Raw genomic sequence first — 22,651 nt, 5'->3', positions numbered from 1 at the left:
ATACCATCCTGGAGTCTCGTTTGCGGCCACAGAAACGCCTATCTGCAACCCTTATGATAGAATCCCCTATCACAATAGCTCTTCCTCCCCTTTTCATCCCCTGCTGTGCAGCAGAACCCTCCGTGGTGCCACGGACCGCGCTGTTGCTCTTTTCCCCTGGGAGGTCTTCCCCCCAACAGGAACCAAAGCGGTGTATCTGTTTGAGAGGGGGATGGCCACAGGGGACTCCTGCACTACCTGCCTGCTCCTACGACTCCATCTGGTGGTCACCCATCCCTTTTCTGCCTGTGCATCCATTACCTGCGGTGCGACCACCTCACTAAACATGCTATCCATGACACCCTCAGCTTCGTGGATGCTCCACAGTGAAACCACCCGCAGTTCCAGCTCCATAATGCGAGTAGCCAGTAGCTGCAGCTGGATACACTTCCTGCACACATGGTCGTCATGGAGACTGGGAGGGTTCCTGAATCCCCACATAGCGCAGGAGGAGCATATCACGGGGCTGAGCTCTCCTGCCATGACTTACCCTTAGATTAATTAGTTACTCCCTTAATTAAAAAATACTAATGACACTAGGGGCCTTGTTCTACCCACTACAATCTAAAGTCCTTCATAAGCTACACTGAATAAAAAAAACACTTTAGTCGTACTCATCTTATCAGCAGAGGTTTTTTTTTCAAGTAAAAAACTTTGCCCTTTTCTTTAATATATTTAAATACACTAACAGCAGTGACTCACCAACCAATCACCTTGCAGCTCTCCTCTGACATCACAGTTGGCTTCTTTTTTTTCAAAACTCCAGCACACTGGAAGAGCTCCACTCCACTCCTGGAAGGGAAGAGACTGGGCCTCGATCCTCGGATTGGATTTATAGGCTCCGCTCTCAACATTCTCCTCATATCGGTCCATATAGGTCTGCTCCGCTCCGCTCCTCTCCGCTCCCGGAAGGTAATTCACCAGCTTTTGCAGAAAAGTAGGTCTTAAGCTGTTGCAGTACCTGTTAGAAAGATAGTCTAAGCTATTCTGAAGTCATCTTCCAATGTCATCCACATGGAAGCAGGATTTTAAAGGATAAGATGTAGTTTTTAAAAGTCACTTCAATCTTGCTCAAGAGTCTTTTCAAAGAAGCCAAGTAAATCTTGATAAAAAGTCATATACATTTAGAGATCTTTTAAAAGCACTTCAATCTTGTTAATAAAAAGTCAGATGTAAATTTAAGAACTCTGATCAGGCTATGCTAAAAAGTTACATACAATTAAGAAATAAAATACAACATTTAAAATGTCTGAACTCCCTCTGAAAGTTGACAACTGCTGCTGCCGGTGTCTTCCTGGAATAGTGGAGCTGTTGTGTCAACGGAAAAGTCCTTCCCGAGCAGCCCTGAGCCTGTTGGTACCGGCTTTAATCCAACCCAGGTAAAAATCAGGGTACATTGTGGGCAATGAGCCCAAATTGCTGAACTACAGGTCCCTGTCACTTTAAAGAGTGGGCTGGTGCGATTATGATCAGAGGCTCCTTCTAAGCACATTTCTCACCACCACAACTTCCAGATGCTGGTGTTAGTGTGTGCATGTACCAGCAGTTGCAGTGCTGTTCAGACCCTCAATAGCAGTGAAAGTCTCAGAGTTCACCGCTATTGGGCTGTAAAATCCAGGCCAATATCTCACAGCCCTGTTAGATTTGCTCTCCCTCTGTACAAAATCAAACTCCACACATTGTCTTTCACTCACTCCTGTTTCCAGCCCTGACGGTGCAGAAATCCCCTCTCAAAGGTACACAATCCAGTTGATTTCTGATCAAATACCTCCTTCCTCATTCAATAGAGGAAACAGAGACATGAACACGAGTCAGGTGCAAGAAAGTTTCACCAACAGAGCAAAGAAAGGCACCAACAAAAGTCACCCCTACTTTCCAAATCATTTCACTGGAATATTCTTTCACTTGTTTTGTCGGATGACTGCAATAAATCTGAAAATGAGCACCATGAGGTTTGTGTTCACTAGTCACTTGTTCTCCTGTGTTTGTCTGTCAGGTTTGTAATTCAGTTTGTATTGGATATTGAAGAGAATCTCTTTTCAAGATGATTACACATCGTACTGTGTTTAAAGCAACCAACTTGGAAAATGGCAGAAAATGAATGTTTCAATACCTGTGTGACCAGATTCTTCCAATGCTTTTCAACAGCTCGATTGATGATGCTTGTAATCTGTATCCTGTGGAGAATGGGAGAAGAGAATAAAAACATGGTGCATGAACAGGACAGACTGCGTAAAATGGGAGCACAGAAATACTGCCACCTCATTGAAAGTTAATGAGATTTATTTGAAGTCAGACACCTGTCCACAATGAACAAGTGAATACATTAATTGTCCACTTTCAATCTAAATGGGACTGAGGTTCCAACAGAGAAGTTTTCTGGAAAATACCTGCTGCAGTTTTAAAATTGATGAACTGGAACATCTTATACTAACTTTCAAATAACTGGAGTGATTGTATAGTTCTCATAGTGGAGAGAAGGAGTTGTTTATAAATATAAGCAGAAAGACACATTTGTGGATTGGTGAATGAGCTTTATCTTTCTGAAATGTATTTGTCCATTGGTTGCAGGTCACTGGAAATTCTTTTTTACATTTCAATTGTAGCAGCAGCAGTTAGCAGCAAAATGTCTGATTAATCAGAGTAGTGGGTCTGGGAAATACTTAAACAGCCGAGACCCTGTAAAACAGAACTCCAAGTAATAGTTTAAATAAGGCACTGAACTGACAGAGCAGTAAAGGCCTGCTCAGGTCAGGAAAAAAAAGCCGACCCGAACCTGACAGAACCACATTGGACCCGAGCCCGACCCGGCCCGAGTATCTCCATTTATTCCCACGCCCAAACTAACCCGAGCCTTACCCGACCACTGGAATGTTCACTTTATCTACCTCCCGATTCCGAATCTACAGGAAGCTGCAGCATGAGCGCAATGACGTCATAGAGATGCTCACTTTCTCACTGAGCAGACTCAGAGTTTCCCTCCTTGATGACCCGGACTCCCAGCTTAGGTTGGCTTTTCAACTTTTGACACTTATTAAACTCAACTTCCCAGCAGAGTTAAATGTAATACTTACTGTGTGTGTCCGACACGGACTCAGCCCGACCTGGACCCAGCCCAACCCGAACCTGGCCCGACCTGACCCGAGCCCGAAAGCCAGACCCGGAAGAGCGACCCAACACGACCCGGACCCGACACAGGTCGTCGGGTCCCGTCGGGTTCAGGTCGGGTGGCAGGCCTTTGCAGAGCGGAGGTCAGATGAGGATTGAATTAATTTCAATCATTGAATCTAAACAAGAAGTAAATCTGCCAGGAATGGAAGACTTTGCTTTACCTGTAAGCTTGTGGCACAACGGTAGTGCGTCTGACTCCAGATCAGAAGGTTGCGTGTTCAAAACACGTCAGGCTCAGTTGTGTTTTACAGCAGCTCAAGTTCCTGGATTTTATATCAGAAGAGAGTTCGTTCTCTTGGAATATTCGTGCATGGTAGAATTTCAAGATCAACTTTAATAGATTAAAGTCCTGATTTCTGGTTCCGTTCCATTTCCATGCTCAGTTCTTATTTCACACTGTTTTATATCAGAACAATGTTTCAGGGATGTGATGTGTCCATTGTTTGTGCAATCGCTCTGTCACCCAGTGTGAGAAATAAAACACAAACCGCACAGCGTGCGGCTCAAACCCATACCTGGCTCTGTCTATCGGCCGCTTAGTTCAGTTGGTTAGGACGCAGTGTTGATAACAACAAGGCTGTGGATTTGATCCCCATGTGCGCTGTCACATGGTCAGTCATTAATTTGACACATTTTTGCAACACTTAAAATCCAACTTTTAGATGCAAACAAGTTTACATCAAATGTCAAAGGGAATTTATTTTGAATAACATCCATTGTATCTTTGTCACTGGTCTGGAGTAACACAGAATTCTTTCCAATTATCTTCCGTTTTCTGAAAAACGTTGAACTCGTGGCCTGTTCTCGTTCATGGTCACGAGCAGCAAAAACAGACAGAGCAAGTCTGACTGCCCAGAGATGTGGAAAAGGCTTCAGTTTGGGACATATGCAGCAAATCAAATGTTCACCCGGCCCTGAAAGATTCAAAAACTGGGGAAAAGGACACAAAGAGATAGAGAATAAGCTAAAGCTGAGAATGTAAATATTTCCCATCATTGATATCTCTCTATTCCAATCCAACCTTCAGAGTTGGGTAAATAATTTCAGTGTAAATTGTGCAGCTCAAGAGTCAAAACCAAAGGGCGATGCAGAATAAAGGAGAACTGCCAAAACCCCAGATTGAACCAGGGATCTTCAGTCCAACACACTCCCAACTGAGCTATTTCAGTCTCACAGGCTTGGGATGAGAAGTGGCAAGTAACATTCGCACCACACAAGTGCCAGGCAATGACCATCTCCAACAAGAGAGAATCTAACTATCTACCCTTGACATTCAATAGCATTACAATTGCTGAATCCCCCACCATCAACATCATGGAGGTTACCATGGGTAGCCATACAAATAACGTGACTAGAAGAGCTGGTCAGAGGCTTGGAATCCTGAGGTGAGTAATTACAGTGCAGCTGTTGGCTCCACCCCAGGGGCTGAATTGGTTCTGTAAACCATGAAGCAGCTTCCTCTCAAATCCCAGGTTTATCAATAAATCCTCTCACAAAAGACCCAAAGTGTGATATATTCCTCCCACTCATCCATGACTCCTGACTCCCCAAAGCCTGTCCACCATCTGCAATTCACAAGTCAAGAGTGTGATGGAATACTCTCCACTTGCCCGGATGGGTGCAATTCCAACTCAAGAATCTCAACACCGTCCAGGACAAAGCAGCCCACTTGATTGGCACCCCATCTACAAACATTCACTCCCTCCACCATCGGAACACAGTGGCAGCAGTGTGTACCGTCTGCAAGATGCACTGCAGCAATGCACCAAGACTCCTTCGACAGCACCTTCCAAACCCAGCGACCTTTACCACCGAGAAGGGCAAGGGCAGCAAATGCAGGGGATACCACCACCTGCAAGTTCCCCTCCAAGCCACACACCATCCTGACTTGGAACTATATCGCCGTTCCTTCACTGTCGCTGGGTCAAAATCCTGGAACTCCCTTTCTCACAGCACTGTGGGTGTACCTACCCCACATGGACTGCAGTGGTTCAAGAAGGCAGTTCACCACCACCTTCTCATGGGCAATTAGGGATGGGCAATAAATGCTGGCCTAGCCAGCGATGCCCACATCGCATGAATGAATGAATAAAAATGTGAAGTATCAAAATATCAAGTATTTATGAGTCCAATTGTCAGCAATTTTATTCACTGGATCCAATTGTACTAATAGCACACGGGAACCACGGGGCTTCAGAGCCTCGCCTGGTTAAAGGAGCTGACTGGGAGGTGGGAGCTGAGTGTTGTCTTCACTGGGAAGCTATCGGGTGAGGCAGCAAAACTTGGCAGAAAGGGCATCGGGAAACACTGTCAGGAGTGGGGGCCAATGTGCCAGCTCTGCAGAGGGAACAACACCAGGGTGCCATTGGGGCAGTGTCACTTCATTGAGGGTGACAAGTGAGGTAAATGTGGCTGGGTGTTGTTAACTGTGAAGGCCTTGCACTCAGGGAGGGGCAACCTGTCATGGGCCTCATTCGAGGCTCTCATTGGATTCGAGGCTCCCATTGAGGAGGAGGAGGAGGAGTAGAGAGGAAGGGAGGGAGGCACAGGCACCAGCAGGGGCACCACAGCAGCTTGGGGGCCCACAGGAAGGCCAGCCTCGAACAGGAGGCTGGAGAAGGAGGCAGAGGAACACGTCAGCCGAGGTTCAACTACCTGCAGATGTCCGAGTGACAGTGTCTCCGCAGACTGCACCTCTCCACGGGGGTCGTCACTGATCTCTCTGCCATGATGCAGCTGTGCCCCATGCGACTTGGTGGGCACCTGATGCCAGTGTCACTGAAGGTCACCGTGCCACTGAACTTCTTCACCACCAGATCATTGCGGGGATCCACTGGAGATATGTGTGGAATCTCACAGTCTGTAGTGAATCAGTGCATCAAGGAGGTCACCAATGTCCTGTTCAGGAGGGCCGGTGACTATGTGCACATTGATCCAAACAGTCAAGCTGAGAGAGCGATAGGATTCGGGGACATCGCTGGATTCCACCAGGTGTAGGGTGTCATTGACTGCACCCATGTGACCATCATGGCTCCTGCAGACCAGCCAGCAGCCTTCAACAGGAAGGGCTTCCACTTGCTCAGTGTGCAATTGGTCTGCGACCACTGCAAATGGATCCCATAGGTGTGTGCACAAATCCCGGGAAGCAGCCACAACGCCGGCATACCAAGGCACTCCCAGGTGCCAGAACCTTTCCGCGGCCCCATCCGCTTTCAGAGATGGATCCTTGGAGACAAGGGCTACCCACTGAGGACATGACTACTGATGTCTGTAAGGAACCCACGCACGGATGCAGAGGAGAGGTACAACACCTGCTGCGGGTCAACCCGAGCGACCATCAAGGAGGCCATTGGTCTCCTGAAGATGAGATTCAGGTACCTAGATCGATCCAGTGGAGCCCTTCAGTATGTCCCGGCGAGGGTCTCGCATATCGTGGTGGTTTGCTGTGCACAGCACAATCTGGCATTACAGAGGGGTGAGGTGTTGACTAGTGAGGATATCGTGGAGTGTGATGTCTCCTCTAATGATGAGGATGTGGAGGAGGATGCTGCCCAAGCAGTGCCAGATGAAGAACCTCAGGCACAGCAGGGTAGGGGCCATGAGATACACACAAGGGAGACATGAGACACCCTTATACATTCAAGTTTCCTTTGAGCCTTACCACCTTCTGGAACCAAGGCAATAAAGTCTTAGCTTTAAACAGCCCTGTTGTCACCTCCTTCCTTCTGTTCTGCAGCGTCCAGGTACACATCGCACAGTGACAAGGCCAAAGCTTTGTGAACTCAGGGCTTGGTCCCTCACTTCCAGCCCCTTGGGAGGAAGGGTTTAAATGAAGTCCCAAAGGGCATCAACAATAGGAAGGAGACATAGTGAGAGAACATCATTTCTTTCTTCCGTGTGACAACAAATGCAACCCTATCCATCTGGAATGTACATTCACCGTGAACCCTAAGTGAATCTAGGTGCTCTTCTTAAATCTTTTCCGGGTGCTCCTACGTGGTGCTCCCCCTGCTCTGTCAGCTGAGGTGGAGACAGGCTGCTGACCTTGCTGCCCCATGGCTTGGGATGACATTGGTGGCCGTCCTCTTGCTGCCTGAGGCCTGGAGGGCCCCGGCACACTGAGGGCCTCCTGCACAGGTACAGGGACCCCCCTCTGTCATCGAGGGTGATGGAGGCAGGCACTGGCATCACTTGTGTCACTGGCAGAGGGGCTTTGGAGCTACTGTCCACACCAGGAGCACCCTGAGAGGAGACCCCAGATGTAGCAGCCAGCTGCTCCTCCCCCTTATAAGACACACTTGTAACTCGCTGCTGACCTGAGAGGGACGTGGACCTCGTCCCCCCTCTCACCTTGTCACCGCTGGATGGAGCTCATGGACAAAGCGATGGAGTGCAGGTCTGCACACATCTCCGGCAGCCACTGATTGATTGGCTGGATCAGGCTCTCCATGAGAGTCACCAATCTCGCAATGGAGGAAGCCAGACACACCCCCATCAGAGACAATGCAGCACCCAAGGTCTGGATGGACTCCTCCACCATCCTTGTTCGGGTACACATAGCCTCTGGCAACTCTGCCAGATGTTACCTGACCTCTCGCTGCAGCTGCGGTATTTCCCGTGTTGCTGGTGACACCAGAGGCATGTCATCAGCCTGGGGCTCAGCATGGGCCTGGCCTCCCACAGACCACCAACTGTCAGTGGCCTCGGCTGTCACAGCCTCCATCAGCTGCCCGGGCCTGTCTGTGATGTGCTCATCAGTTTGCGTGAGCGTTTCTGTTCTGGTGGAGGGTGCAGGGGAATGATGTGATGGTGCACCATCTGAGGCTCCCTCCTCCTCCTCAGACGTGTCCGGCTGTCTCCCAGTATCTCCAGCTCTTTGCTTTTGTCGTTCATCCGGGCCTTCATGAGAAAACAGGGACATTGAAGGGTTACGGTCTGCCCATCGTGACATTCCAACCACCCCTACTGTGCAGCTCCATTGATGCAGTGGTGAACAGATGAGCAGTGTGGCTCCTTTGCAGCGGATGCTCCCTTGTGCCCCAGGAGATGTGCACTCACTCTCTTGGGTAAATGCCCCTGTCTCTCCATCAGATATGGAGCAGCTGCTTTGCAGCCCGGCCTGTTCCATGGCCTCCTCCTCCATCGGGATGAGGACACGGAGATAAGGCACTCCACCGCCAGTCTTGACACGCTCTTTCCAATTGTGGGATGTCTTCTCCTGCAGACACAATGATGAACAAAGTTAGTCTCCCAGCGGGGACAAGCCCAACATCTCTGATGGTGATAGTCCAGCAGTCCATGATGTGGACACACATATGCCTCCTGCATGCGGCCCCTCTCGAGGGACTGTGTGAGGTTATATAATGACTGACGTGTGCCTCTCCTGCTGCCCTTCCCCAATACACATGACTGGGTGGTCACTCCCTTTCCACTAAACATTCCCTCTCACTCTGCCACATGCAATGTCCAAAGGGTCCAAAGTGCTTTGATTTGTCGCCTGAGCAACCTGGATCAGGTCATTGACCCACTTCCTGCACTGGATCCATTTCCTGGGGGTGAACCCATGGCTGCTGACCTCACCTACTATCTCCAGCCAGCTTTGCTTGGTCAGGTGGACAGGTCTCCACCTCCCATCCCTGGGGAAGAGGATCTTGCACCTTTCTCTTGTCACCTGGAGGAGAACCTGCAGGGTGGCATCGCTAAACCGTGGCACCATGGTCACTGCAGGCTCGCATTCAGCTCCTTACCCATCAGGCAACAGAGGCAGCAGAATGGGTCCTGGGGCATCAGAGGCAGCAGAACTGGTCCTGGGACAGCAGAGGGCTCTCAGGAAGACACTCCTTTAAACCAGGCAGCAGTGAATGCAGGGCTGGCAGCCCTTTAAATATGGTGCCAGCACCTGCCGTTGTGTCAGATGTCGGTGCCATCGGCACCTCGTTCCCTGCCTCTGGTCCTTGTTTACATGGGCCCCACGCCTCCCCTTCATTAATTTGTCGGCTGCTCCGTGATCGGAGTCGGTCGGCCACATTTCACTCGTGTGGTGACGACACCCGCTTCCGGTGCCTCTGCCGAGAGCCGCACCGTTAGTTTAAAATTCAGCCCATGGAGTCAAGAGTGGAAAATCTCCCCTCTGATTCTCTCTACTTAAAATGAAGGAGACACCAAATTAAAACTGATGAAACCAGGGATTGTATCCTGGTTCTTCAATCTAGTGTTCTCCCAACTGAGCTATTCCATCCTCACTGTGAGCTCATCTTCATTGGAGACAAATATAACTCCAGGCGGAATTTCCCCACCCGTTCATTCCTCACTTCAGGGGAATGGGACCCGACCAGATCGCGGAACTCAGATTATGTTAATGTTCTGCTCTTGATATCTTCATATTATTTTGCGTTTGAGCCACTTTTAATCAGGTTCACGGACAAATTCTTCTATCATCCCTTCTCCCACATTCTCTCTCTCTCATTCATTCTTTATTCCTCACAATCCAGAAAGGGTTAGGAATCAGAGATCACCCCCAAACCCTCTGCACACAGACCTCTGTATGTCACCCTGTTTGCTCCAAGATCCAAGAGACCAGTCAATAAATTACACTCTTTATAAACACAGAAAGCTGCCTCACAGTGTTGGACACAGAGTTAAATACACTGAAGTCTTTTGAAAAAAGTTCATCTTACGGGCTGTGTTACTGAGCCCACAGAGCAGGACAGGCCCAGGCTCCAGCCCCAGCCCCACCTGGGCTGTGTTAGCTGATGTCACCTGGTGTGATACTGAGCCACATGGAGCAGGAAAGGGCCTGGTTGTATTCATGGCCTGTGTTGAGTTCACTGAACCCACCCAATGTTGTAGGATCCACACAGAACAGAATGGGCCCAGGCTCCTTCCTCAGCCTGAGGGATGATAGTTCATCTCACACGGTGTTGTACAGAGCCCCACACAGAACAGGAAAATCCCAGGCTCCATCCCCGGCCTGTGGTATTTTACTTCATCACACCTGGTATGGTACGGAGCCCCCAGAGCAGGAAAGATCCAGCTTCCATCTCCAGTCTGTGCTGAATTAGCTGATCTGACCTGGTTGGCACTGAACCACAATCAGGGGAGGATGGGCCGAGGCTCCCTGGCCTGTGGTGTGTTAGTTATTCTCATTTGGTGAGGTACTGAGCACTGGAGAGCAGGAAGGGCCTGTGCTCAGTGAGCTGATCACACCTTGTGCCTTCCTGAGACCCACACACAGAGCAGGACAGGCCTAGGCCTCATCCCCGGCCTGTGCTCAATTAGCGGATCTCAGCCAAAAGATTTTGATAAGGTTCCACACAAGAGGCTTCTCTATAAGATTAAAGTCCCTGGTATCAGTGGTAATATATAGATCTGGATTGGGAACTGACTGGCACGATGTAGGCAGAAAGTAGTTACAGATGGATCTGGATCTGTTTGGAGACCAGTTACCAGTGGTGTCCCACAGGGATCGGTGTTGGGTCTGTTGCTCTTTATTATTTTTATTAATGATCTGGATGGAGGTGTAGGGGGCACCATCTGTAAATTTACAGATGATTTGAAGATCTGTGCGACTGTTCAGACTGTAGACGATGCTCGACTGTTTCAGGCTGATCTTAATGTGTTGGGAGATTGGGTTCATGACTGGTAAATGATGTTTAATTTGGGTAAGTGCAGTGTTATTCATGTGGACAGGGCGAATGCTCAACATTCATACACCCTTCAGGGAAAAACATTAAAGCAGGTGGAGAAGGAAAATAATTTTGAGCAGAGATCTGGATGTTCTCGTGCACAGATCTCGAAAGGTACAGCAGCAATGCTGTGAAGTGATAGCTGGAGCAAATAGGGGGTTGGGCTGCATTCAGAGGATAATTGCATATAAGATGGGGCATATTCTTTCATGGGATGTGAGCGACACTGGCAAGGCCAGAATTTGTTACCCATCCCTAATTGTCCTTGACAAGATGGCGGTGAGCTGCCTTCTTGAATTGCTGCACTCCATGTTGTGTAGGTGCACCCACAGTGCTGTTAGGAAGGGAGATCCAGGATTTTGACCCAACATCAGTGAATGAACAGCGATATTGTTGCAGATCAGATGGTGTGTGACTTGAAGGGGAACTTGCAGATGGTGGTGTTTCCATGAATCTGCAGCCCTTGTCCTTCAAGGTGGTTGAGTTCTTCGGTTTGGAAGGTGTTTTTGAAGGAGCCTTGGTGAGTTGCAGCAGTGCATCTGGTAGATGGTACACACTACTGCCACTGTGCGTCAGTGGTGAAGGGAGTGAATGTTTAAGGTGGTGAATGGGGTGACAATCAAGGCAGCTGCTTGTCCTGAACAGTGTCAAGTTTCTAGAGTATTGTTGGAGCTGCACTCATCCTGGCTTGTGCCTTGTAGATGGTGGACAAGTTTTGGAGAGTCAAAGATCACAAAATTATTACAGTGCAGAAGGAGGCTATTCGGCCCATTGTCTCTGCATAGAATCATTGAACATAGAAAGTTTAGAGCACAGGAAGGCCAAAAATCGGGCAACCCAGCGGAATCCCATTGTCCAGCATTTGGACCGTAGCCCTGCAGGTTCAGGCACTTGAGGTGCACATCCAGACTCCTCTGAAATGAGTTGAGGGTTTCTGCCTCAACTACCCTTATAGGCAGTGAGTATCAGACCCCTCGCACCCTCTGGGTGAAAAAAGTTTCCTCATCTCCCCTCTAATCGTTCAACGAATCACTTTAAATCTATGCCCCTTAGTCATTGACCTCCCTGCTAAGGTAAATAGACCCTTCCCATCCACTCTATCCAGACCCCTCACAATTTTATGCATTTCAATCAAATCTCCCCTCAGCCTCCTCAATTCAACCCCAGCCGATCCAATCTTTCCTCATCGTTGCATTTTTCCAGAGTTGGCAACATCCTCGTAAATCTCCTCTGTAACCTCTCTGGTGCAATTGCATCCTTTCTGGAATGAGGTGACCAGAACTGCACACAGAACTCAAGTTGTGGCCTAACTAATGATTGATACAGTTCCAGCATAACCTCCCTGCTCTGATATTCTATACCTCGGCTAATAAAGGAAAGGATTCCATAAGCCTTCTCAACCAACTTATCAACCTGTCCTGCTACTTTCAGGGATCTGTGGACATTCACTTCAAGGTCCCTCACTTCCTCTAGACCTCTCAGTATTCACCCATTAATTGTGTATTCCTTTGCCGTGTTTGACCTCACCAAAGGCATCACCTCACACTTCTCCAAGTTGAATTCCATTTGCCACTTTTCTGCCCACCTGACCAGTCCATTTTTCCAGCTCTCCTAATGAGCATTTCACCTCGTACCGAGAGCTGAATTATTCATTGCAGAATTCTCACTGTCTGTTTTACCTTTGGTGCCACAGTATTTATATGAATGGTCCAGTTAAGCTTGTGTCTATGGTTACCCCCAGGATGTTGATGGTGGGGGGGATTCAGCGATGGTAATGCTGTTGAACGTCAAAGGGAGATGGTTACATTCTCTCTTGTTGGAGATGGTCATTGACTGGTACTTATGTGGTGTGAATGTTACTTGCCACTTATCAGGCCAAGCCTGAATGTTGTCCAGGTCTTGCTGCTTCTGGACACGGACTCCTTCAGTATCTGAGATGTCCCGAATTTGTCCTTTTATGAAACCTTGGTCAGGCCTCACTTGGAATATTGTATCCAGTCTTGGTCTCCTCACATGATGGGTGCTATTGAGGCTTTTGACAGGGTACAGAGGAGAGACATTAAACTAATTCCCAGTGTAAGACATCTTCGTTATCAAGTTAGACTAAAAGAGTTGGAACCCTACACCTTCGAGAAACCTAGACTGAGGGGTGATCCAATTGAGGTTCATAAGTAATGAAGGGTCCAATTTAGCATGGGAGAGGAGTCATAATTGTATATTGTAAAAGGCCAGATGTCACCAGGATCACATTAAATTTCATTTTCAGCAACGGGTTAATGAACCAGGAGGGCTGAGTGGTTAAGGTGTTGGACTTAAAATCCAATGAATATATGTCTGTGTGTGTTCAAACTCCACTCCTGGTATCTGTGCCGGCCAAATGTTACTTGTTGTTTCCCTGACTTTTGCCTTGCACCATCATCTCTTCTGTCATTTAATCACTCCTGCCTTCCAACCGATCACAGCTTCCTATTATTTGCCCCAGCACCATTCCTTGTCTCTGCACTTGCTTATAAGCTGGGAAACCTTGAACTTAATCTCCTCTGTCCCCTCATAATGACCTTCTCATCTTTCCTGAACTGTGGTTCCTCACAGGGTCCGCTGCCTCTCCGACTCCCCTCCAGGGGAAACTGAAGGCCCTGAGCCTGGGTCTTGCTTTCTACGCTTGCTGGTAGTTGAGTCCTTGCATGTCTAGACTCCTCCAGGAAGGGCTTGCCATAATCTTCCAATCTTCCCTGGATAAGGGGATTGGAGAGTGGCAAATGACACCCTTATTCAAGAAAGGGTGTAAGGACAGTCCAAGCAACTCCAAGCCAGTTAATTTAACATCAATGCTGGGTAAGGTTTCAGAAATGATAATCAGGGAAAATATCAATGGACATTTAGAGAGGTTTGAGTTAATTAAGGATATCCAGCATGGATTTGTAAAAGGCAGATCATGCTTCACTAATCTAATTGAATTTTTTGATGAAGGAGCAGAGAAGTTTGATGAAGGAAATGCAGTGGATGTTGTTTCTATGGATTTTACGAAAGCATTTGATAAGGTATCACATAAAAGGCTGGTTAACAAAATTGAGGCTCATGGAATAGGAGGGTCAGTGTCCAATTGGTTAAAAAATTGGATTAAGGGCAGAAACAAGCAAGTTGTAGTAAATGGTTTCTTTTCAGACTAGGGGATGGTCGACAGTGGTGTTCCCCAAGGGTCAGTGCTGGGATCACTGCTTTTCTTGCTATGTATAAAATATGTGGATCTTGGAATACGGAACAGAATCTCAAAATTTGCTGACAATACCAAACTTGGAGGTGAGGCAAACAGTGAGGATGATATGAACCGCCTGCAATAGGACATAGATAGGCTAGCAGAATGAGCAGAGAGGTGACGGATGGAATTTAATACTGTTAAGTGTGAGGTGATGCATTTTGACAGAAGGAATAGGGAGAGGCAATGTATCCTTAATGGCACAGTTCTAAAGAGTGTTCAGGGACAGAGGGACCTGGGGATGCATGTGCATCGATCTTTGCAGGTAGCAGGGCATATTGAGAGAGTAGTAGTAAAATATATGGCATCTTGGGCTTTATACAAACATACAAGCATACGGACATATGAATTAGGAGCAGGAGTAGGCCACTCGGCCCTTCCAGCCTGCTCTGCCATTCAATAATTTCATAGCTGAACTGATGACCCACATTTCCAGCTACCCCTGACCACCCCCTTGCTTATCAAGAATCTATCTACATCTGCCTTAAAAATATTCAAAGACTCTGCTTCCACTGCGTTTTGAGGAAGAGAACTGCAAAGACTCACAACCATCTAAGAGAAAAAAATTCTCCTCATCTCTGTCTTAAATGGGCGACCCCATATTTTTAAACAGTGACCCCTAATTTTAGATTCTCCCACAAGAGGAAACATCCTTTCTACATCCACCCTGTCAAGACCCTCAGGATCTTATGTGTTTCAATCAAGTTGCCTCTTACTCTTCTAAAATCTGGTGGATACAAGCCAAGCCTGTCCAATTTTTCCTTGTAAGACAGCCCACCATTCCAGGTATTTGTCCAGTAAACCTTCTCTGAACTGCCTCCAATGCATTCACATCCTTCCTTAAATAAGGAGACCAGTTCTGTAGACAGTACTCCAGATGTGGTCTTACCAATGCCCTGTATAGCTGAAGCATAACCTCCCTACTTTTGTATTCAATTCCCCTCGCGATAAACACGAGCATTCTATTCGCTTTCCTAATTACGTGCTGTACCTGCATACTAACCTTGTGCGATTCATACACGAGGACACCCAGATCCCTCTGCATCTCAGGGCTCTGCAATCTCTCACCATTTAGATAATATGCTTCTTTTTTATTCTTCCCGCCAAAGTGGACAATTTCACACTTTCCCACATTTTACTCCATTTGCCAGGTTGTTGCCCACTCACTTAACCGATCTACATCTCTTTGTAGCCCCCTTATAAGAACATAAGAAATAGGAGCAGGAGTAGGCCATTCAGTCCCCAAAGCCTGCCCCACCATTTAATAAGATCAGGGATGATTTGCCCCAGACCTCAACTCCTCTTTCGTGCCAGCTCCTCATAGCCCTCAACTCCCCAATATTTCAAAAATCTATCTACCTCCTCTTTAAATGCTTTCAGTGATTTAGCCTCCACAACTCTCTGGGTAGAGAATTCCAGACATTCACTACCCTCTGAGAGAAGAAATTCCTTTGCATCTCAGTTTTAAATGACTGTCCCCTTATTCTGTAACTATGTCACCTAGTTTGAGATTCCCCCACTAGTGGAAACATCTACCCTGTCAAGCCCCCTCAGAATCTTATACATTTCAATAAGATCACCCTTATTCTTCTAAACTTTAATGTATAAAGGCCTAACTTGTTAGCCATTCTTGATAAGTCAACCCCTTTCTCCCAGGAATCAGCCGAGTGAATCTCTTTTGACTGTATCCAATGCCAATATATCCTTTCTTAAATACGGGGACCAAAACTGTACACAGCACTCCAGGTGTGGCCTCACCAACACCCTGTACAGCTTTAACAAGACTTCCCTATTTTTAAACTCCAGCCCCCTAGCAATAAAGGCCAAAATTCCATTTGCCCTCTTAATTACTTGCTGCACCTGCATGCTAACTTTTTGTGTTTCAATCACAAGAACACCCAGATCCCTCTTTTTTGGAGTCTCTGTCTATTTATATAATAGTCTGCATTTTGATTCTTCCTACCAAAGTGTATGACCTCACACTTTCCTACATTAAACTCCATCTGCCAAGTTTTTGCCCACTCACTCAACCTATCTATATCCCCTTGGAGATTCCTTATGTCTTCATGACAACATGCCCTACCTATTTTTGTATCATCAGCAAATTTGGATATATTACACTCTGCCCCCTCCTCCATGTCATTAATATAGATAGTAAATAATTGAACCCCAAGCACTGATCCTTGTGGCACTCCACCAGTCACATCCCGACAATGAGAAAATGGCCCATTTATGCCTACTCTTTGTTTCAAGGAATTGGTAACTCGTGTGTGCATCATCACTTCAGGAATTGATGTCATACAGTATGTGACACAGAGTGGGAGATGGGATGATCCCCGGTAAGATGTGCCTGTAATACTCTCCTGTAAATTGTATATAGTATTGTCAGTCTTCAATAAAAAAGTCAAATTATTTGTTGGCGTTGATCAGTGTGTGATTGGTAAGTCTGTGTGAAGAACAGGGGTTGGCAACATGTCTGTACATGGACACCAGTGTCCACGTTAAAACAGTTCAGTCCGTGACTGATAATTTCAGGGATGAGAAATTTCCCATTGGCTTCTTCTTCCAGACCAGTCTGACTTTCAATCAAATCGCAGCCGTCAGTTTCACAGCTGACAGGTCCTGAGAGCAGAGACAACGTTTCAGAACCTCGGACAAGTTCGGAGCTTTCCGGCAGTTCTGATTTCATTTCAAAGCCCTCCAGAAAAACCCGAGCTTGTCCGAGTTTCGGAAGTGCTGTCTCTGCTCAAAGCACCTGTCAGCTGTGAAACTGACGGCTGCGATTTTTTAAAAAAAGACTAACCATAAAGCTGAGAGTTCTCGCTCTCTGCAACTGTCAGAGAGAGGGAGAGAGAGAGAGGAGAGTAAGAGGGAGAGAGGAGACCGGGGGTGGGTGTCGGCAGAGAGAGAAAGGACAACCTGAAAGGTTTACCCCGTATCCTTAGATTATGACCCCTGGTTCTGGACTCACACCCAAATCCGATGAACGAATAAAAAAAGTCACAACTGTGATTGGCTCTTGTAGCGGACTCTGGTTAACAGACAATATTCGGAGCGCCGGCCCCAGACTGTTTAACACTGACTGAGCTGAGAAAATACAACTCACCCCCGAGAATCCGCAGCACAGACCGAGCGGAGGGGAAAACCTGTCCTGGGAACTCTACATTCAGGGAACAGTTTGTCCTGTGAATATGCAGATGTGAATATTGTGGAAGAGAGATTGTATTAAAGGGGAGGGCGGGTTAGTCTGAAGCCACTGTGTTTGTGGGTCCGCTCTCATCGCCGGATTTCAGAGTCATTCTTGTGTAAAATCAAATGATTTTCCAGTCAAAGAACCGCCCTGCTCCCTGCTCAGCCCCAAAGTGGGAATTCGGGATCATTTTTTTTAATTTCAAGATTTCAGTTGAAAAGTAGAGAACATGTCAGCGAGGGGTGAGAGAGGGCGGTCAATGCAGCAATAAAACCAGGTTAAATGGAAAATGGAGTCCTCAATCCGAGTGAAAGCTTTTCAACAGCAAACATACTGGAGTGAGAGACAGGAAAGATCTAGTCTGGAAGTCTGGAGTCTCTGAATTTCAAAGGAATTGGAGAGTTTGTGAGGAGAGAGAAACACAGAGAGACAGCAGGAGCCGAGAGCTGACAGCAGCTTGTCTCCGCCCTGTCCTCTCTCTGCCTTGAAGTTGCTCTGTGCCACCATCACCGGCTTCATTTCTGACCCAGTTCACACTGACAGTGAGAATTTGTGCAGAGTCCCGGACATGTCCGATAGTGCAGCAGCCCAAACGGCTCCTCCAGCCGCCGCCGCCGCCCAAGTCAAGACCCCCAAGAAGAAGAAGGCGGCTCCCCGGAACAAGCCAGCCGGTCTCCCGTTGGGCGAACAGATCCTCAAGATTGTGCCGGCTTTCAGCGATCGCAACGGGATGTCCCTGGCCGCCATAAAGAAGGCTCTGGGTAGCAGCGGTGTCGATGTGGAGAAGCTCAGGACCCAGATCAAGCAAAGTATCAAGAGGAATGTGAACAAAGGCTCCCTGGTGCAGAGCAAGGGACAGGGAGCCTCCGGCTCCTTCAAAATCAGCAAGAAGGAAAACCCAGGGAAAAGTGGGAAAGAAGGTGAAGAAACTAGCAGGCAAGAAATCTTTAGTGAAGAAACCAGCAGATAAGAAATCTTTAGTGAAGAAACCAGCAGACAAGAAATCTTTCATGAAGAAACTAGCAGACAAGAAATCTTTCTTGAAGAAACCAGCAGCCAAGAAATCTTTAGTGAAGAAACCAGCAGACAAGAAATCTTTAGTGAAGAAACCAGCAGCGAAGAAATCTTTAGTGAAGACACCAGTAGACAAGAAATCTTTAGTGAAGAAATCAGCAGCCAAGAAATCTTTAGTGAAGAAACCAGCAGACAATAACTCCTTTGTTAGAAACCAGCAGACAAGAAATCATTGGTGAAGAAACCAGCAGCCAAGAAAGTGACAACAAAGAAAGTAACAGCCAAGAAAACGAGCAGCAAGGCGGCGGCAACGCCAAATAAGGCGGTGAAGAAAGCAGTGCTTCAGAAAAAGTCTCCTGCGAAGAAGGTCAAAAAAGGCAAGAGTGCGGCGGGCGGAAAGGCGCTGAAGGAAGTGCAGACATGGAAGAGCAAGGTCAAGCCGAAAGCAGCGAAGGCTCAGAAAGCATGGTCTGGAAAGAAGTGAAAGAGCGCGGGAAACTTGTAAACATCTGAACACAAAGGCTCTTCTCAGAGCCACCCACATCTCTCAGGAAAGAGCTGATCCCCTGATCAAATGATCCCTGTCCCGGCCCCGCCTGCAGATTCCACATGGAAATGATTTGGAGCAAATCCAGGATCCCTGGTGACTCCCCTCCACCCAACCCTTTCCCCACTCTCTGTAATAAAACAGAAGGATGTCCGGCCCTCACTCTAACTGGGGATGTGTTCGGTGTAGTCTCAGTTCACAAATTCAGGGGGAGAGTCCTGTAAGGTAGCTCGGTCACTCTGACTGAAACCGCCAGTTCTCCGGGGCTGCAGCCACTGACACTGCGGGGAGAGAATCCCCGACTCTACCCCGCCGCCGGGGGAACAAACAGCGTTGTGTCCGGAGAATAGGGAGGGCCGGGGAGAAGGCACATATTAAAGCGCTGCAGTGGACTCAGCTCCTGTGTGTGCACAACTCTCACTGATTCCGTCCTCTGGGAACAGTGCGGTCTCAACAGATCAGGTTAGGAAAGAAACACACAGCCCGAGAATGGCTTCTTTCTTCCTGCATTTACTCTGTTCTGGGAGCAGATTCTCATTGAGAAGCGGCGCTCAGATCACCGGAGAGAAAAAAAAACACAATTCAAGCTGTCCAAATGAAAAACAGAGAATTAACCCGGACACTTCCATTATTAAATTAATTCATCAGCTCCGAACCAGTTCCCGTTAATATACCGGGATAATCTCGGGATTTATCAAATCGAAGGCAGCGGGATTTATTAAATTGTTGATTCTGACACCCTGTAGTTCACTTCTTCACTTAACTAGAGGGGGAGATGTGTGAGCAGAGAAACAGAACGAAATCCAGAGAGGGAACTGAAAACACACCTGGACAGATGTGAAACAGGTCAATCCACTGTTACAATAACTCCATCACTGACTCCCTCCTGACAGTAACCAGCCCTTTCACAGAGACTGTGGGTGGCTCTGAAAAGAGCCTTTGGTTTATTAGATGACATTTTGGCCGCTTTACATTTTCTGGGAGCTCTGAGCGCTGGTTTTCTTGGGCAGCAGCACGGCCTGGATATTCGGCAGCACCCCGCCCTGAGCGATAGTCACCCCTCCCAGCAGCTTGTTGAGCTCCTCGTCGTTGCGGACGGCCAGCTGCAGGTGTCTGGGGATGATGTGGGTCTTCTTGTTGTCCCGGGCCGCGTTACCGGCCAGCTCGAGAATTTCAGCGGTCAGATACTCGAGCACAGCAGCCAGATAGACCGGGGCTCCAGCACCCACACGCTCAGCATAGTTACCCTTTCTCAGGAGCCTGTGAACACGGCCCACCGGGAACTGCAGTCCAGTCCGGGAGGAGCGAGACTTGGCCTTGGCCCGAGCTTTCCCGCTGGTCTTTCCTCTTCCAGACATTTCCACAATCTCACAAATACTTTCACAAAGAATGAATAATTTCCTTAGCATTAATGATAACCAGTAGGCGGTCAGGGTGGCCGAGCGGTCTAAGGCGCTGCGTTTAGATCGCAGTGTCCATTGGAGGCGTGGGTTCAAATCCCGCTTCTGACACCTTGTGTTTTGACTGCACCGGAGGCGTTTGGGAGCAGAGGTGAAGAGCAAAGAGAGAACAGGAAAGAACATGGACAAGCAAAATAACAATGGACCCAAAGATGTTGCATCAAAACATTCGAGTAAGAGGCAACTGAGCAAACAGCAGGGCACAGAAAACATCAAAAATGTAACCTTAGTATCGGGGTGGAAGATGTTGCCAATATCCTTAATGAATACATTACTGTCTTCTCAAATGAGGGGGTGATGCAGATATTGTTATGAAGGAGGAGGAGTGTGAAGTATTGGACGTGATAAGTTAAGGAGAGAGGAAGTCTTAATGGGATGAGCATCCTTGAATGTGGATAAATCACCAGGACCAGATGAAATGTACCCCAGGCTGTTGAATGACGCCAGGGAAGAAATAGTGGAAGGTCTGACCATCGTTTTCCAGAGCATTGGAGGTCTTGTAACGTTGCAATAAAAGCAAAATACCACACAGATCAAGCATGGCTGAGCCTTTAGAGTAGAGAAACAGGGCTGAATTCCCTGAACCAGTGCTACAGCTTTCAGAATAGAAGGAGCCTATACAAACCTGATGGGTTCCACTTAAACCAAAGAGCTGGAGGTGTTGACAGTCAGAACAGATAAAATGTGGAGGAGTGTTTGAAGCAGATTCTGTGTGGTTACTGTAGTTGTCCTATGGAGTTATTTCAAGGAGGTGATTCTGAATGTAATGGATCAACGTGGACCCACCCAAGGCAAAGGTCACTGAAAGTGGCAACGCAGGTGGATAAGGTAGTCAAGAAGGCATACGGCATGCTTGCCTTCATCAGTCGGGGTATAGAGCATAAAAATTGGCAAGTCATGTTGCAGCTGCACAGAACCTTAGTTAGGCCACACTTGGAATATTGCGTGCAATTCTGGTCGCCACACTACCAGAAGGACGTGGAGGCTTTGGAGAGGGTACAGAGGAGGTTTACCAGGATGTTGCCTGGTCTGGAGGGCATTAGCTATGAGGAGAGGTTGGAAAAACTCAGATTGTTTTCACTGGAACGACGGAGGTGGAGGGGCGACATGATAGAGGTTTACAAAGTTCTGAGCGGCATGGACAGAGTGGATAGTCAGAAGCTTTTTCCCAGGGTGGAAGAGTCAGTTACTAGGGGACATGGGTTTAAGGTGCGAGGGGCAAAATTTAGAGGGGATGTGCGAGGCAAGTTTTTTACACAGAAGGTGGTGAGTGCCTGGAACTTTCTGCCAGGGGAGGTGGTGGAAGCAGATACGATAGCGACGTTTCAGAGCCATCTTGACAAATACATGAATAGGAAGGGAATAGAGGGATATAGGCCACGGAAGTGCAGAAGGTGTTAGTTTAGGCAGGCATCAAGATCGGCGCAGGCTTGGAGGGCCGAATGGCCTGTTCCTGTGCTGTACTGTTCTTTGTTCTTTGTTCTAAGCTTCCCTGTGGTCCAGCCTGGTTGAATGGAACTGAAGCAAACAAATCATACAGAAGTGGAAAAGAAATATAAGGCCATGAAAGCACAGAATTCAGATGGATGCAATACCAGATGGTATGGCAAGAGTGTAAAACAGCAACAGACTGGTGAATAAAACTTTCCCATTGAATAAGACAAGAGAAGAGAAGGGTAATAATAGTGTCAGAGGTGAGTTGTGACACTATTCACATTCCACCTTGATCTGAATAGGACTGTTGAAGGGAGTGATTGAGAAGAATAGAGGAGAAATGAAAAGAAAGGAGAAATAAACAAAAGGTCTTTTGATTTTAGAATGCTTGTTTTTGGAAATGACAGACTGTAAAGTGTGTGTGTCAGAAGATATAGAGCGAAGTTGGGTGTGACAAGATCACAGGAAAGTTGTGCCCTGAGACAAGGTGTGTGTTGTCAGGAAAGCTGCTTTCTTTTGCACAATATGTATTTTATTCATATAATTTGTGCAATTACATTGCAAAGCAGTTCAAATTTAATATTACATAAGGTACAATACAGATCAATTTCCTTCAATAATGTACATGAGGTATCTCACTATCCCTGCCTGCACAGGTTATATTTACAGTATTTACATTACACATCAAACATTCTCTGGTGCAAACAGCCCGAGCGGTTTTACACAGGTTCCAGCCTCTCGCTGAACGAGGGCCTTAGTCTGTCGCCTTTCTATTGAGACTCCATGGTGGCTTCCCCAAGCTTTAATGCCGTCCCACAGCACATAGTCTTGAATGTTGGAATGTGCCAGTCTGCA

General features: G+C 47.4%; 2 non-coding genes across 2 annotated transcripts; both read left to right on the top strand.

Moving 5' to 3' along the window:
* Window positions 1-3,375: 3,375 nt before the first annotated feature.
* trnaw-cca (transfer RNA tryptophan (anticodon CCA)) lies at window positions 3,376-3,447 on the top strand. Its single transcript has one exon. It is a non-coding gene; the product is annotated as a tRNA-Trp (tRNA).
* A 16,883-nt stretch (window positions 3,448-20,330) lies between these two features.
* On the top strand, window positions 20,331-20,413 carry trnal-uag (transfer RNA leucine (anticodon UAG)). Its single transcript has one exon. It is a non-coding gene; the product is annotated as a tRNA-Leu (tRNA).
* Window positions 20,414-22,651: the final 2,238 nt, after the last annotated feature.

Source organism: Heterodontus francisci, unplaced genomic scaffold (genome assembly GCF_036365525.1).
Source record: "Heterodontus francisci isolate sHetFra1 unplaced genomic scaffold, sHetFra1.hap1 HAP1_SCAFFOLD_61, whole genome shotgun sequence".
NCBI classification, from domain to species: domain Eukaryota; kingdom Metazoa; phylum Chordata; class Chondrichthyes; order Heterodontiformes; family Heterodontidae; genus Heterodontus; species Heterodontus francisci.
Note: the sequence above shows the minus strand (reverse complement) of the source record. Positions and strands in the feature narration are given on the sequence as shown.